This window comes from Schistocerca gregaria, chromosome 10 (assembly GCF_023897955.1).
Source record: "Schistocerca gregaria isolate iqSchGreg1 chromosome 10, iqSchGreg1.2, whole genome shotgun sequence".
NCBI lineage: Eukaryota > Metazoa > Arthropoda > Insecta > Orthoptera > Acrididae > Schistocerca > Schistocerca gregaria.
In genome coordinates, this window is record NC_064929.1 from 87,571,288 (window position 1) to 87,586,033 (window position 14,746).

Genomic DNA, 14,746 nt, shown 5'->3' on the forward strand with positions numbered 1-14,746 from the left:
TTCTGAATCTGAAAACATCTCTTGGTCTCCCTCTGCGATTTTTACCCTCCACGCTGTCCTCCAATATTAAATTGGTGATCCCTTGATGCCTCAGAATATACTTTACCAACCGATCCCTTCTTCTAGTAAAGTTGTGCCACAAATTCCTCTTCATTCTATTCACTATCTCCTCATTAGTTATGTGATCTACCCATCCAATCTTCAGCATTCTTCTGTAGCACCACATTCCGAAAGCTTCTATCCTTTCTTGTCTGTTATCGTCCTTGTTTCATTTCCATACGTGGCAACACCCCACAAAAATACATTCAGAGGAGACCTCCTGGCACATAAATCCATACTCGATGTTAACAACTTTATTCAGAAACGCTCTATTTGCCATAGCCAGTCTACATTTTATATCCGTTATGTTGGCTGAAGAGCCACCGTGTTACAACTGGAGGCCGAAATGCACGCGTTTTAACTCACGCAGGCTGGCGTGAGGAGGGAAGAACTATACTGACGTGAGGTCTGGAACATGACAAGGAATTAGAATTCAGAAAGCGGACGTAATTAGTATCATACTTAACTTTAATCCATTAATGATGAACGTCGCTCTTGACGGTACATGATTCACAATATTATCTGTTCAGAAGACATACTAACTGGATATTGCGCCTTCTAGGTCGTAGCAAATGACGTAGATGAAGGCTATGCTAAACTGTCGTGTCGGCAAATCAGAGCGTATGTAGTCAGTGAACCATCGCTAGCAAAGTCGGCTGTACAACTGGGGCGAGTGCTAGGGAGTCTCTCTAGACTAGACCTGCCGTGTGGTTGATGACAACTCCTAGGATGCAGATACCAATCTGTGTGCGTCTGCTTTCGGTGAAAACTGTGTCCCAAAGTTCCACCTGGGTTTTTATAAACCATAAAGTCCAAAAATGAAAGCATCCCATTATTTTCAACCTGCATACTAAATTTGATCCGGGGATGAAGACAGCTGAAGCGGTCCAAAAACCTGTTAAGAGCATCACGTCCATGTGGCCATACGAAGAAGGTATCGTCCACGTATCTCCAGAAGCACGTTGGTTGCAAAGCTGAAGTCCTCAGTGCCATGTTCTCGAAGTGCTTCATAAATAAATTGGCGACTATGGCTGACAAAGGACTACATGTAGCCACTCGGTGATTCTGTTCAAAAATGTTACCGTTAAATAAAAAATACGTGGACGTCAGACCATGAGGACATAGCTTCACCAACTCTTCATCCAGTTTTTCACTGATCAAACTAAGGGACTGTTCCTGAGGAACTCGTGTAAATAGAGATACCACATCGAAACTCACTAACAGGACTCAACTTCAAAGATCCCAATCGTCGAATAAAATCCACCGAACAGGGTATATGGTGTTCACACTTGCCAACAAATGGACTGAGAACAGATGATAAATACTTTGCAAGGTTATAAGTGGGTGCACCCAAATTAGTAACAATAGGGCGTAAAGGAACCCCTTCTTTATGCAACTTAGGCAGACCATACAACCTAGGCGGAACGGCAGCACCAGGGTGAAGTTTCTTTCGTAAATAATCTGACAACGAACTCTTGAAAATGATGGGATGCTTCCATTATTAGACGTAATGGTTTATAAAAAACCAGATGGAACTTTGGAACACAGTGTTGACCGAAAGCCGATACACACAGATTGGTATCTGCACCGTAAGAGTTGTCATCCACCACGCCAACGTAGTGGCGTCCTTAGGACTTTGGTGCGGAGAGCATATGCCATTTCCGACGCAGACAGATTAACCCGAGAACTTGAGCATTTGATGACTGTTTTTAAGGAAAATGGATACACTGAAAAGCAGATTCGTCGGGCTATGCAGTTTGGACCATCTCTGGAGGTGCACGAAGAGGAACATAGATCTGTGGCCTTTCTTCCATATGCTGGAGGCTTATCGTTTAAGACTGGACGAATTTTAAGGAATTTTAACATCAAGAGTGTGTTCCATCCACCTTCTAAGACTAGGGCTCTGCTCGGCTCTGTGAAGGATGATTTCGGGCTTAAGAAATCCGGGGTGTACAAACTCCCGTGTCAATGTGGGAAAGCTTACGTTGGCCGTTCTATTCGCACAGTGCAAGACAGGTGTGTGGAACATCGCCGTTATACGAGGCTACAACAGCCGGAAAAATCGGCGGTAGCAGAACAGTGCCTAAATGAGGGACACAAAATGAAATTTGAGGAAACTGTTGTGGTTTCCGGTTTTTGGAACAGTGTGTATAAAGAGGCGATTGAAATTAGGTTGGCTGATAATTCAATCAACACAGACAATGGGTTTCCTCTTAGCAAGACGTGGAATCCTGTATTATCGCGCATCAAAACTGAACGTTCTTCGATTGCGTTATATCGTTGCCTGCAGTGTTCCACTAAGGGCGGCGCCACCTCCCTGTCTTGGTAGGCAGAAACCGTGATGGGCGGCGCATGCGCCGTGTACTGAACAGTGGCCTACATTGGACGTTGATTTGCAACCTGGCGTCAGGTCTCAGAGGGACTCATCAGCAGAAGCAGCGTTCTCCTGAAGATGGCGAACAGTTGGATCGCCGAAATATCGAGTCAGGTTGGTTTTAGGATCCGGCAGCGAACCCGAAGAGACTTTCATGACTTATTACGCCGGGAAAGCCTACGTAATCATACTGAACATCTGTAATCTGAGCTTCAGAGATTCGTCAATATGTGTGTAAAGTTTCATATTTGTAAATCTTAAGGTTTATAAATATATGCATCCGAAATACGTATATTCTTTTGGAAGCACAGCAGAGCGCAATATTAAAAGCGACCACGGAGGAAGTCGTAGATCACGCTGGTGTACAGGCGCTTCTATGGCCGCGATTGGAGCCCGCCCGTGTGCCACAATGCGACGAATGTTGCGCACACATCACTCTGGCTTTATCGCTGGCGCGGTGTGACCGCAAATGAGACCTCCAAGCAAAACACGGAATATGTCAGCTATACTTCATACACAGTAACATATCATCTAATATACACCACGTGCGACTCCCTTTTTTCATTACAAGCTTTTAGGAATTTCGCGCAGTATGTTAGTTCCACGTTAATATCACAATAACTAGGGCCATTAATGAAATGATGAGCACGCCATCATCAACTGATATCAGGGTGTTACAAAAAGGTACTGCCAAACTTTCAGGAAACATTCCTCACACACAAATAAAGAAAAGATGTTATGTGGACATGTGTCCGGAAACGCTTAATTTCCATGTTAGAGCTCATTTTAGTTTCGTCAGTATGTACTGTACTTCCTCGACTCACCGCCAGTTGGCCCAATTGAAGGAAGGTAATGTTGACTTCGGTGCTTGTGTTGACATGGGACTCATTGCTCTACAGTACTAGCATCAAACACATCAGAACGTAGCATCAACAGGTTAGTGTTCATCACGAACGTGGTTTTGCAGTCAGTGCAATGTTTACAAATGTTGAGTTGGCAGTTGCCCATTTGATGTACGGATTAGCACGGGGCAATAGCCGTGGCGCGGTACGTTTGTATCGAGACAGATTTCCAGAACGAAGGTATCCCGAGAACGACGAGGACACCTGCAATGGACGAGGCAATTCTTCGTGCAGTGACGATAACCCTAATGTCAGCGTCAGAGAAACTGCTGCTGTACAAGGTAACGTTGACCACGTCACTGTATGGAGAGTGCTACGGGAGAACCAGTTGTTTCCATACCGTGTACAGCGTGTGCAGGCACCATCAGCAGCTGATTGGCCTCCACGGGTACACTTCTGCGAATGGTTCATCCGACAATGTGTCAATCTACATTTCAGTGCAAATGTTCTCTTTACGGATGAGGCTTCATTCCAACGTGATCAAATTGTAAATTTTCTCAATCGACATGTGTGGGCTGACGAGAATCCGCACGCAATTGTGTAATCACGTCATCAACCCAGATTTTCTGTGAACGTTTGGGCAGGCATTGTTGGTGATGTCTTCATTTGGCGACATGTTCTTTCACCTACGCTCAATGGAGCACGTTATCACGATTTCACTGCTGCTAGAACATATGCCTTTACAAGTACGACACAACATGTGGTTCGTGCACGATGGACCTCCTGCGCATTTCAGTCGAAGTGTTCGTACGATTCTCAACAAGCGGATTGGTAGACGCAGACCAATTGCGTGGCCTCCACGCTCTCCTGACCTCAACCCTCTCGACTTTCATTTGGTTCAAATGGCTCTGAGCACTATGGGACTCAACTGCTGTCGTCATCAGTCCCCTAGAACTTAGAACTACTTAAACCTAACAAACCTAAGAACATCACACACATCCATGCCCGAGGCAGGATTCGAACCTGTGACCGTAGCAGTCGCACGGTTCCGGACTGCTCGCCTAGAACCGCGAGATCACCGCGGCCGGCTGACTTTCATTTATGGGGGCATTCGAAAGCTCTTGCCTACGCAATCCCGGTACCAAATATAGAGACTTTTCGTGCTCGTATTGTGGGCGGCTGTGGTACAATACGCCATTCTCCAGGGCTGCATCAGCGCATCAGGGATTCCATGCGACGGAGGATGGATGCACGTATCCTCGCTAACGGAAGTCATTTTGAACATTTCCTGTAACAAAGTGTTTGAAGTCACGCTGGTGCGTTCTGTTGCTGTATGTTCCATTGCTTGATTAATGTGATTTGAAGAAAAGCAATGAAATGTGCTCTAACATGGAAAGTAAGCGTTTCCGGACACATGCCCACATTTCTTTCTTTGTGTGTGTGAGGAATGTTTCCTGAAAGTCTGGCCGTACCTTTTTGTAACACCATGTATAAAGCTACTAGTAAAGTAGAACTGATTTTTCGCGGAATAGTTCCTGTAAAATCGTTTGAGAAAAGACTGCAGGGCTTGCGTTTCGATTCTGTCATCGCCGACCTGCCGAAAAGTATCCCAGCCGACTCGTCCAGCGCTGTGGTCGCAATCTGGACCGTGCAGGCAGTAGCAGTCGCTCTGCCGTGATGAGGCGGTCTGAACGTGGGGGCGAGGGGTGGGGGAGGGGGGTGGAGGGGGAGGGGAGCAGAGGCGGAGGAGGTGCCGGCCGCAGAGGGCGTGTAAACGGCCGGCGGATGTGGTGTGACGCGCGGGGACAGAGCGGCCCATTTAACCGCCTCTAAAACCACGCAGTCTCTCTCGGCCAGATGCCAAGTCACCGCCTACGGTGTGGTTCCACAATCTGCCGCCCATCTTCACCTACCCAAAGACGTTACAACTTCACTGCTGATACTTTTAAAAAATAATGTCAACACCTGTACTATATTTAGCCATTGTTCACTGACTACAGACGCTCTTATTTGCACAGACGACAGTTTAGCATCAGCTACGTCATTTTCTACGACCTAGCAAGGCGCCATATCGAGTTACTATGTCTTCTGAACAGATCATATTGTGAATCATGTACCGTCATAAGCGACGTTCATCATTAATGGAGTGAAGTTAAGTATCAAAATAATTACATCCGCTTTCTTGATTCTAATTCCTTGTCATGTTCCAGACCTCACGTCAGTACAGTTCTTTCAAGTGATGGACTAAACTGTGATTTGCCGATGTAAGTGGTTTCTGCGACTGCTACTTTTCAGTATCTGTTATTCTTAACTGTGATTTGTCGCAGTTAAGAGTCGCACTTAAGGGACCTAGGTCGTGTATGCCTCTGCCACTGCTATTTCTGCTACTTCTGCGATTTCTGTGACTCCTGCGATTTCTGCGACTTACCACCGTATGAAAAAGTTACATCTGTCCACACAGAAAATTGCATCTCAACAAACCTGTCATTAGTAAGTAACTAAGTATGTTTTACGTGTGTTCTTCCGTTGGCTTTAATTATGAATTAAAGAAACAACTGTGAAAATATTAATAGTGTAATTTATATGTAAGTAGCCATACAGTTCCGTAATAGTACGTGTTTAGAAAATGATTTCTAACATATTGTTATGTTCACAGGTACGCGAACTACATTTCAGTCACTCAGTAAAGTGATAACTCAGAATATCATTGCCAACAGATCTGGAGAAATTGCCACTGCGTCTTTAGACCGTTTTCGTCAGACGAGAGGTTAGTTTTTAAGTGTTCCGATGGAGTTAATTACTTCAGTGAGATAGTTCTCGCAAATGTGAAACACACCCCATTGAGTGGCTTTCATTACAGCAAATATTAGCAATCTACTCTGTCAATTATGTTGCTTGTAATTAGTGACAACAAAAATTGTTTAATAATCCTTGTGATTTTGCAGACACAGTTCTGGTTGCTCTACGTATCTATCCACATCAAGCCTGTTGATGGAGACTCGTGAAGATTCAAGACAGCTCTTAGAGGATTTGCAGTTTAAAAGTGAAATAAATGTGAAATAAGTGTGCAGATTAGTGATTAAACTGTGTTTTATTGAAGTTGTTGTGCGATTTTAAAGGAATAATAAATGTTAAATACAGTGAGTAAATAATGAAAATCTCATTTTCCACATGTTAAGCCGTCCTATAAGCGTAATTTTCCGCCACTTATTTATTGGTAAACACTTTTTGGAGAGTGACATGCCGGCCCCCTTTTCTCCACAATCTTGGTGTGACACTGACCTGTAACATAGCCCGAGGTATAGAATATGCATTTTGAGGCTGTTGATATGAAAGTGGGAAGTACAGATCTTCCAGTTAAATCAGGAATAGTTTAAGTGCATTACTTGGGAGTAACACAGGAAAAGCTTACTATGTAGGTGGTTGTACTGTCGGCAAAAAGTTCTTGTGTGTGAGGTTGCCATGTAGAACACCAGGTGTAAAACTTTTCTCCCGAGTCTTGAACTGTGCCGGAATAAATGTGAGGCATTCATATGACTCAGTAATGCTGTTTTCATTTCACTACACTTGTACAGATGTCTGAGTTCTGCTGTGTTAACATTGCAAAGTCCTGTAGGCATGTGGAGTATTAACCAAAACTGTCATATTGGAATCAGATTCACACATATTTGTTACTTTACCTGAAATTTTCAGGAGAAAAAGGCAATGTTGCTTCTTATTAATATAATACATTCCGAGTCACAGCTGTGTTTGATCAACCATAACTGAATGTGCATGTCGTCATAAAATGTGAAGGGCTTATTTCAATAGTAGTACAAGTCCATTACCTCCACTTTTCTGTCTATGATGATTCTGAAATTAAGGCTCCAAACAAACATAAATAAAGGTTCATCTCTAGCAAGAAGTCAATGCTTGAATATTTCTGGTACCTCAGCTGCAGATTTTTCAGCGCTCATTTAACTTTACGACTGTATCTCAAAGTGAACAAAAATGGACTTGTTCCACTATTGGAATAAGTCCTTCATATGCACACACAGCACACCGATCTCGTGAGGCACAAGGCTCTCATAACGAAGTACGTACGTCGTTCAACAGATGGCACTAGGAAAAGAACGTTAACTGCGCTTTTTAGTTGCTACTTGTGACTCTTAGTTGCGACTTGTCACGGAAATCGCAGTTAGACTCGATAGTGTGTCGCAGAGATGAGTGTAGTATGAACTTTGGGCATCAGATGGCACTGTTAACTGCGCTTTTTAGTTGCTACTTGCGACTCTTAGTTGCGATTTGTCACTGAAATCGCAGAAACCAGTGCTGAATTCGGACAACAGATGGTTCACGGCGTTGAATGTGAAATGCTACTTGCGACTGCTAACTGTGACTGAAATCGCACTTAGAGTTTGTAAAGTTGTTATTGTGATATCAGTGACTCCTCAATCACTGTGATTTCTAACAGATACGCGATTTCCTGCCCACCACTGTTCCTTCCGTCCTCACGCCAGCCTGAGTGAGCTAAAACGCGTGCATTTCGGCCTCCTCTAGTAACACGGTGTTGGCTCTTCAGCCAACTACAACAGTTTAGACATTCCGACATATTTATAGAACAATGACTGCTCCTTTTCCACCTGCTTGTAAAGTGAGCGGAACTCTTGTTCACAGTGTGTTGATTTCTTTTAACGTTTGTCTGACACAGACTCTCTCTGCTCGTCGGCGTCACCATCACCGAGTGCAACAGCAATCACTGCCAGCTGCTTTAAACTAAATTTCTGCGTTTTGCGAGGATCTACCGCGAACTACGAAACAGTGCCTCCGGTGGGTATTTTATTAACCGGCTGTAACGTCACGGCGTTCTTTCGGCGCTGACGTGCCGCGTAGTGTGAATGCTCGGGAATTGCTCCGACCTTCGACGCTCAAAAAGGTGACGGTTACGTTGCGACAAGCGAGACTACACCTCAGAGCAAGCCGTATTTAGCAGCAGTGGTTTTGCGTTACGCGAGGGACTGAGTGCTGGACGGCCGAGCGGAGAAGCGAACACCGGTCTCTGGCAGTGCTCTGCTGAGCGCCTGTGGTGACGCACCGCTTCCGGGACCTGTTTCCTGCGGTGACGTGTGGAAGGTACTGACTCAGTGGGGATGCGTGGGATACCCAGCCAGCGCACACAGGCCGACTGCCACATTCGATTTCTTAATACGCGAGAGCTACTCTGCTCTGTCACACAGCACTCGAATATTACATTGCGCGTCAACCAACATAATTCCACAACCGTTGATGTTGTTGTCCTCAGTCCTGAGACTGGTTTGATACAGCTATCCATGCCACTCTATCCTGTGCAAGCTTCTTCATCTCCCAGTACTTACTGCAACCTACATCCTTCTTTAGAAACGCTTTCCTTGCCATTGCCAGTCTACATTTTATATCCTCTCTACTTCGACCACCATCAGTTATTTTGCTCCCCAAATAGCAAAACTCCCTTACTACTTTAAGTGTCTCATTTCCTAATCTAATTCCCTCAGTATCAACCGACTTAATTCGACTACATTCCATTATCCTCGTTTTGCTTTTGTTGATGTTCATCTTATATCCTCCTTCCAAGATACTATCCATTCCGTTCAACTGCTCTTCCAAGTCCTTTACTGTCTCTGACATAATTACAATGTCATGAGCTAACATCAGCCTTTTTATTTCTTCTCCGTGGACTTTAATATCTACTCCGAATTTTTCTTTTGTTTCCTTTACTGCTTGCTCCATATACAGATTGAATAACATCGGGGACAGGCTACAACCCTGTCTTACTCCCTTCCCAACCACTGCTTCCCTTTCATGTCCCTCGACTCTTGTAACTGCCGTCTGATTGTAAATAGCCTTTCCCTCCCTGTATTTTACCCCTGCTGCCTGTAGAATTTGAAAGAGAGTATTCCAGTCAACATTGTCAAAAGCTTTCTCTAAGTGTACAAATGCTAGAAATGTAGGTTTCCCTTTCCTTAATCTATTTACTAAGATAAGTCGTAGGGTCAGTATTGCCTCACGTGTTCCAACATTTCTGCGGAATCCAAACTGATCTTCGCCGAGGTCGGCTTCCACCAGTTTTTCCATTCGTCTGTAAAGAATTCGCGTTAGTATTTCGCAGCTGTGACTTATGAAACTGATAGTTCGGTAATTTTCACATCTGTCAACACCTGCTTTCTTTGGGATTGGAATTACTATATTCTTCTTGAAGTCTGAGGGTATTTCGCCTGTCTCATACATCTTGCTCACCAGATGGTAGAGTTTTGTCACAACCGTATGAAATGCTGTATAAAGCTCTAAAGTGGAGATATTTTAAGGTAAATAAACGTTAGGTACAGTGAATGTTTGAGATTTGCTGATGACATGGTCCTTCTAGCCACAGGGGAAAAAGAATTACAGGATTTGGTGGACACCATTGCAACCAACGGAAAAAATGAAAAAATATGGAATGAAAATTAACACAAATAAAACAAACGTATTGGCACTAGGGGGAAATAAGGAAATAAAAATTATACTGAATGGAGAAATACTAGAACAGGTGCAAAATTTTAAGTATCTTGGAAGCAGGATAGACACCGACTGGAAGCGCTCCACAGAAATTAAAACAATAATAGCAATGGCAAAAGAGGCGTTTTATAAGAAAAGGAGAATCTTCTGCAGCGGTCTGGACAGAGAACTCAGAAAGAGACCCATAAAATGTCTTGTATGGAGTGTTCTTCTATAAATGAAAGTCAAGAGGGTTGAGGTCAGGAGAACGTGGAGGCCACGGAATTGGTCCGCCTCTACCAATCCATCGGTCGCCGAATCTGCTGTTGAGAAGTGTACGAACACTTCGACTGAAATGTGCAGGAGCTCCATCGCGCACGAATCAAATGTTGTGTCGTACTTGTAAAGGCACATGTTCTAGCAGCACAGGTAGAGTATCCCGTAGGATATCGTGATAACGTGCTACGCAACCCCGGTACCAAACGTAGACTCTTCGTGCTCGTATTGTAGACCGCTGTGGTACAATACGCCATTCTCCAGGGCTGCATCAGCGCGTCAGGGATTCCATGCGACGGAGGGTGGATGCACGTATCCTCGCTAGCGGAGGACATTTAGAACATTTCCTGTATCAAAGTGTTTGAAGTCACGCTGGTACGTTCTGTTGCTGTGTGTTTCCATTCCGTGATTTGAAGAGAAGTAATAAAATGAGCTCTAACATGGAAAGTAAGCGTTTCCGGACACATGTGCACGTAACGTATTTTCTTTCTTTGTGTGTGAGGAATGTTTCCTGAAAGTTTGGCAGTACCTTTTTGTAACACCCTGTATAAATTTAAAACTCTGTTACAATCTGCTCATTAAGAAGTCTAATGTTACGTTATAGGTTTAATGGAATAAGTAAAAGTATTAAAAATTGAAGTGTGTACACGTATTGAGGCTCCATAACTCACGACGTGAAAATTACCCAGACTTATTTTCATCCAGTATTTGAGAAGGAATCATTTACCGACTTCCAACATACTTCACACGTAATTTCATATTTTTACGAAGCTTCTCCTTTTTATCACACCTTCAACATAATGCAAGGAAGACTTTTACAGATTATTATACGTGGCGTATCAATAAGAATCACCCGATTCAAAAAGAAAAGTAACTATTCTGTTATTTGAGATATGTGAGTCAAAAACGTACTGTTGGAAAGAGTTTTTCGCGGTTCCCACTAGGTAGCAGCAGTGTGCGCCCGCCTCAGTTCTGGTGCAAATGGTGTCGCGACGACAGAAAGCGTTTTGTGCAGTGTGGGCCACTAATAACATTGGTGCTAAGTTGGTGTGGATCCTCCTGCAGCACAGAGCATTAGACGATGGCTCGAACAATTCCCCCCATGAACCATGGACCTTGCCGTTGGCGGGGAGGCTTGCGTGCCTCAGCGATACAGATAGCCGTACCGTAGGTGCAACTACAACGGAGGGGTATCTGTTGAGAGGCCAGACAAGCGTGTGGTTCCTGAAGAGGGGCAGCAGCCTTTTCAGTAGTTGCAGGGGCAACAGTCTGGATGATTGACTGATCTGGCCTTGTAACAATAACCAAAACGGCCTTGCTGTGCTGGTACTGCGAACGGCTGAAAGCAAGGGGGAACTACGGCCGTAATTTTTCCCGATGGCATGCTGCTTTACTGCATGATTAAATGATGCTGGCGTCCTCTTGGGTAAAATATTCCGGAGGTAAAATAGTCCCCCATTCGGATCTCCAGGAGGGGACTACTCAAGAGGATGTCGTTATCAGGAGAAAGAAAACTGGCGTTCTACGGATCGGAGCGTGCAATGTCAGATCCCTTAATTGGGAAGGTAGGTTAGAAAATTTAAAAAAAGAAATGGATAGGGTAAAGTTAGATATAGTCGGAATTAGTAAAGTTTGGTGGCAGGAGGAACAAGATTTCTGGTCAGGGGACTACAGGGTTATAAACACAAAATCAAATAGGGGTAATGCAGGAGTAGGTTTAATAATGAATAGGAATGCGGGTAAGCTACTACAAACAGCATAGTGAACGCATTATTGTGGCCAAGATAGATACGAAGCCCACACCTACTACAGTAGTACAAGTTTATATGCCAACTAGCTCTGCAGATGACGAAGAAATTGAAGAAATGTATGATGAAATAAAATAAATTATTCAGATAGTGAAGGGAGACGAAAATTTAATAGTCATGGGTGACTGGAATTCGAGTGTAGGAAAAGGGAGAGAAGGAAACATAGTAGGTGAATATGGATTGGGGCTAAGAAATGAAAGAGGATGCCGCCTGGTAGAATTTTGCACAGAGCACAACTTAATCATAGGTAACACTTGGTTCAAGAATCATGAATGAAGGTTGTATACATGGAAGAACCCTGGAGATACTAAAAGGTATCAGATAGATTATATAATGGTAAGACCGAGATTTAGGAACCAGGTTTTAAATTGTAAGACATTTCCAGGGGCGGATGTGGACTCTGACCACAATCTATTGGTTATGACCTGTAGATTAAAACTGAAGAAACTGCAAAAATGTGGGATATTAAGGAGATGGGACCTGGGCAAACTGAAAGAACCAGAGGTTGTACAGAGTTTCAGGGAGAGCATAAGGGAACAATTGACAGGAATGGGGTACAGAAATACAGTAGAGGAAAAATGGGTAGTTCTGAGGGATGAAGTAGTGAAGGCAGCAGAGGGTCAAGTAGGTAAAAAGACGAGGGCTAGTAGAAATCCTTGGGTAAGAGAAGAAATATTGAATTTAATTGATCAAAGGAGAAAATATAAAAATGCAGTAAATGAAGCAGGCAAAATGGAATACAAGCGTCTCAAAAATGAGATCGACAGGAAGTGTAAAATGGCTAAGCAGGGATGGCTAGAGGACAAATGTAAGGATGTAGAGGCTTATCTCACTAGGGGTAAGATAGATACTGCCTACAGGAAAATTAAAGACACCTTTGGAGATAAAGAGAACCACTTATATGAACATCAACAGCTCAGATGGAAAACCAGTTCTAAGCAAAGAAGGGAAAGCAGAAAGGTGGAAGGAGTATATAGAGAGTCTATACAAGGGCGATGCACTTGAGGACAATATTATGGAAATGGAAGAGGATGTAGATGAAGATGAAATGGGAGATATGATATTGCGTCAAGGGTTTGACAGAGCACTGAAAGACCTGAGTCGAAACAAGGCCCCGGGAGTAGACAACATTCCATTAGAACTACTGACAGCCCCACGGCTCTCTCCACTGGCAAAAGATTCCGGAGTAGTCCCCCATTCGGATCTCCGGGAGGGGACTGCCAAGGGGGAGGTTACCATGAGAAAAAGATTGAATAATCAACGAAAGGATAATGTTCTACGAGTCGGGGCGTGGAATGTCAGAAGCTTGAACGTGGTAGGGAAACTAGAAAATCTGAACAGGCAAATGCAAAGGCTCAATCTAGAAATAGTAGGGGTCAATGAAGTGAAGTGGAAGGAAGACAAGGATTTCTGGTCAGATGAGTATCGGGTAATATCAACAGCAGCAGAAAATGGTATAACAGGTGTAGGATTCGTTATAAATAGGAAGGTAGAGCAGAGGGTGTGTTACTGTGAACAGTTCAGTGACCGGGTTGTTCTAATCAGAATCGACAGCAGACCAACACCGACAACGATAGTTCAGGTATACATGCCGACGTCGCAAGCTGAAGATGAACAGATAGAGAAAGTGTATGAGGATATTGAAAGGGTAATGCAGTATGTAAAGGGGGACGAAAATCTAATAGTCATGGGCGACTGGAATGCAGTTGTAGGGGAAGGAGTAGAAGAAAAGGTTACAGGAGAATATGGGCTTGGGACAAGGAATGAAAGAGGAGAAAGACTAATTGAGTTCTGTAACAAGTTTCAGCTAGTAATAGCGAATACCCTGTTCAAGAATCACAAGAGGAGGAGGTATACTTGGAAAAGGCCGGGAGATACGGGAAGATTTCCATTAGATTACATCATGGTCAGACAGAGATTCCGAAATCAGATACTGGATTGTAAGGCGTACCCAGGAGCAGATATAGACTCAGATCACAATATAGTAGTGATGAAGAGTAGGCTGAAGTTCAAGACATTAGTCAGGAAGAATCAATACGCAAAGAAGTTGGATACGGAAGTACTAAGGAATGACGAGATACGTTTGAAGTTCTCTAATGCTATAGATACAGCAATAAGGAATAGCGCAGTAGGCAACACAGCTGAAGAGGAATGGACGTCTCTAAAAAGGGCCATCACAGAAGTTGGGAAGGAAAACATAGGTACAAAGAAGGTAGCTGCGAAGAAACCATGGGTAACGGAAGAAATAAAAAAATGGTTCAAATGGCTCTGAGCACTATGGGACTCAACTGCTGTGGTCATCAGTCCCCTAGAACTTAGAACTACTGAAACCTGACTAACCTAAGGACATCACACACATCCATGCCCGAGGCAGGATTCGAACCTGCGACCGTAGCAGTCGCACGGTACGGAAGAAATACTTCAGTTGATTGATGAAAGGAGGAAGTACAAACATGTTCCGGGAAAATCAGGAATACAGAAATACAAGTCGCTGAGGAATAAAATAAATGGGAAGTTCAGGGAAGCTAAGACGAAATGGCTGGAGGAAAAATGTGAAGACATCGAAAAAGATATGTTTGTCGGAAGGACAGAGTCAGCATACAGGAAAGTCAAAACAACATTTGGTGTCATTAAAAGCAACGGTGGTAACATTAAGAGTGCAACGGGAATTCCACTGTTAAATGCAGAGGAGAGAGCAGATAGGTGGAAAGAATACATTGAAACCCTCTGTGAGGGTGAAGATTTGTCTGATTTGATAGAAGAAGAAACAGGAGTCGATTTAGAAGAGATAGGGGATCCAGTATTAGAATCGGAATTTAAAAGAGCTTTGGAGGCAGAAGGGATAGATGACATTCCAT

The 14,746-nt window shown here is 43.7% G+C and overlaps 1 protein-coding gene across 3 annotated transcripts in view; it reads right to left on the minus strand.

Annotated features, from left to right (window-relative positions):
• Window positions 1-14,746, minus strand: part of LOC126293706 (tyrosine-protein kinase Fer) — a 539,925-nt gene that overhangs the window by 334,784 nt on the left and 190,395 nt on the right. The gene's annotated exons all lie outside the window — the stretch shown is intronic.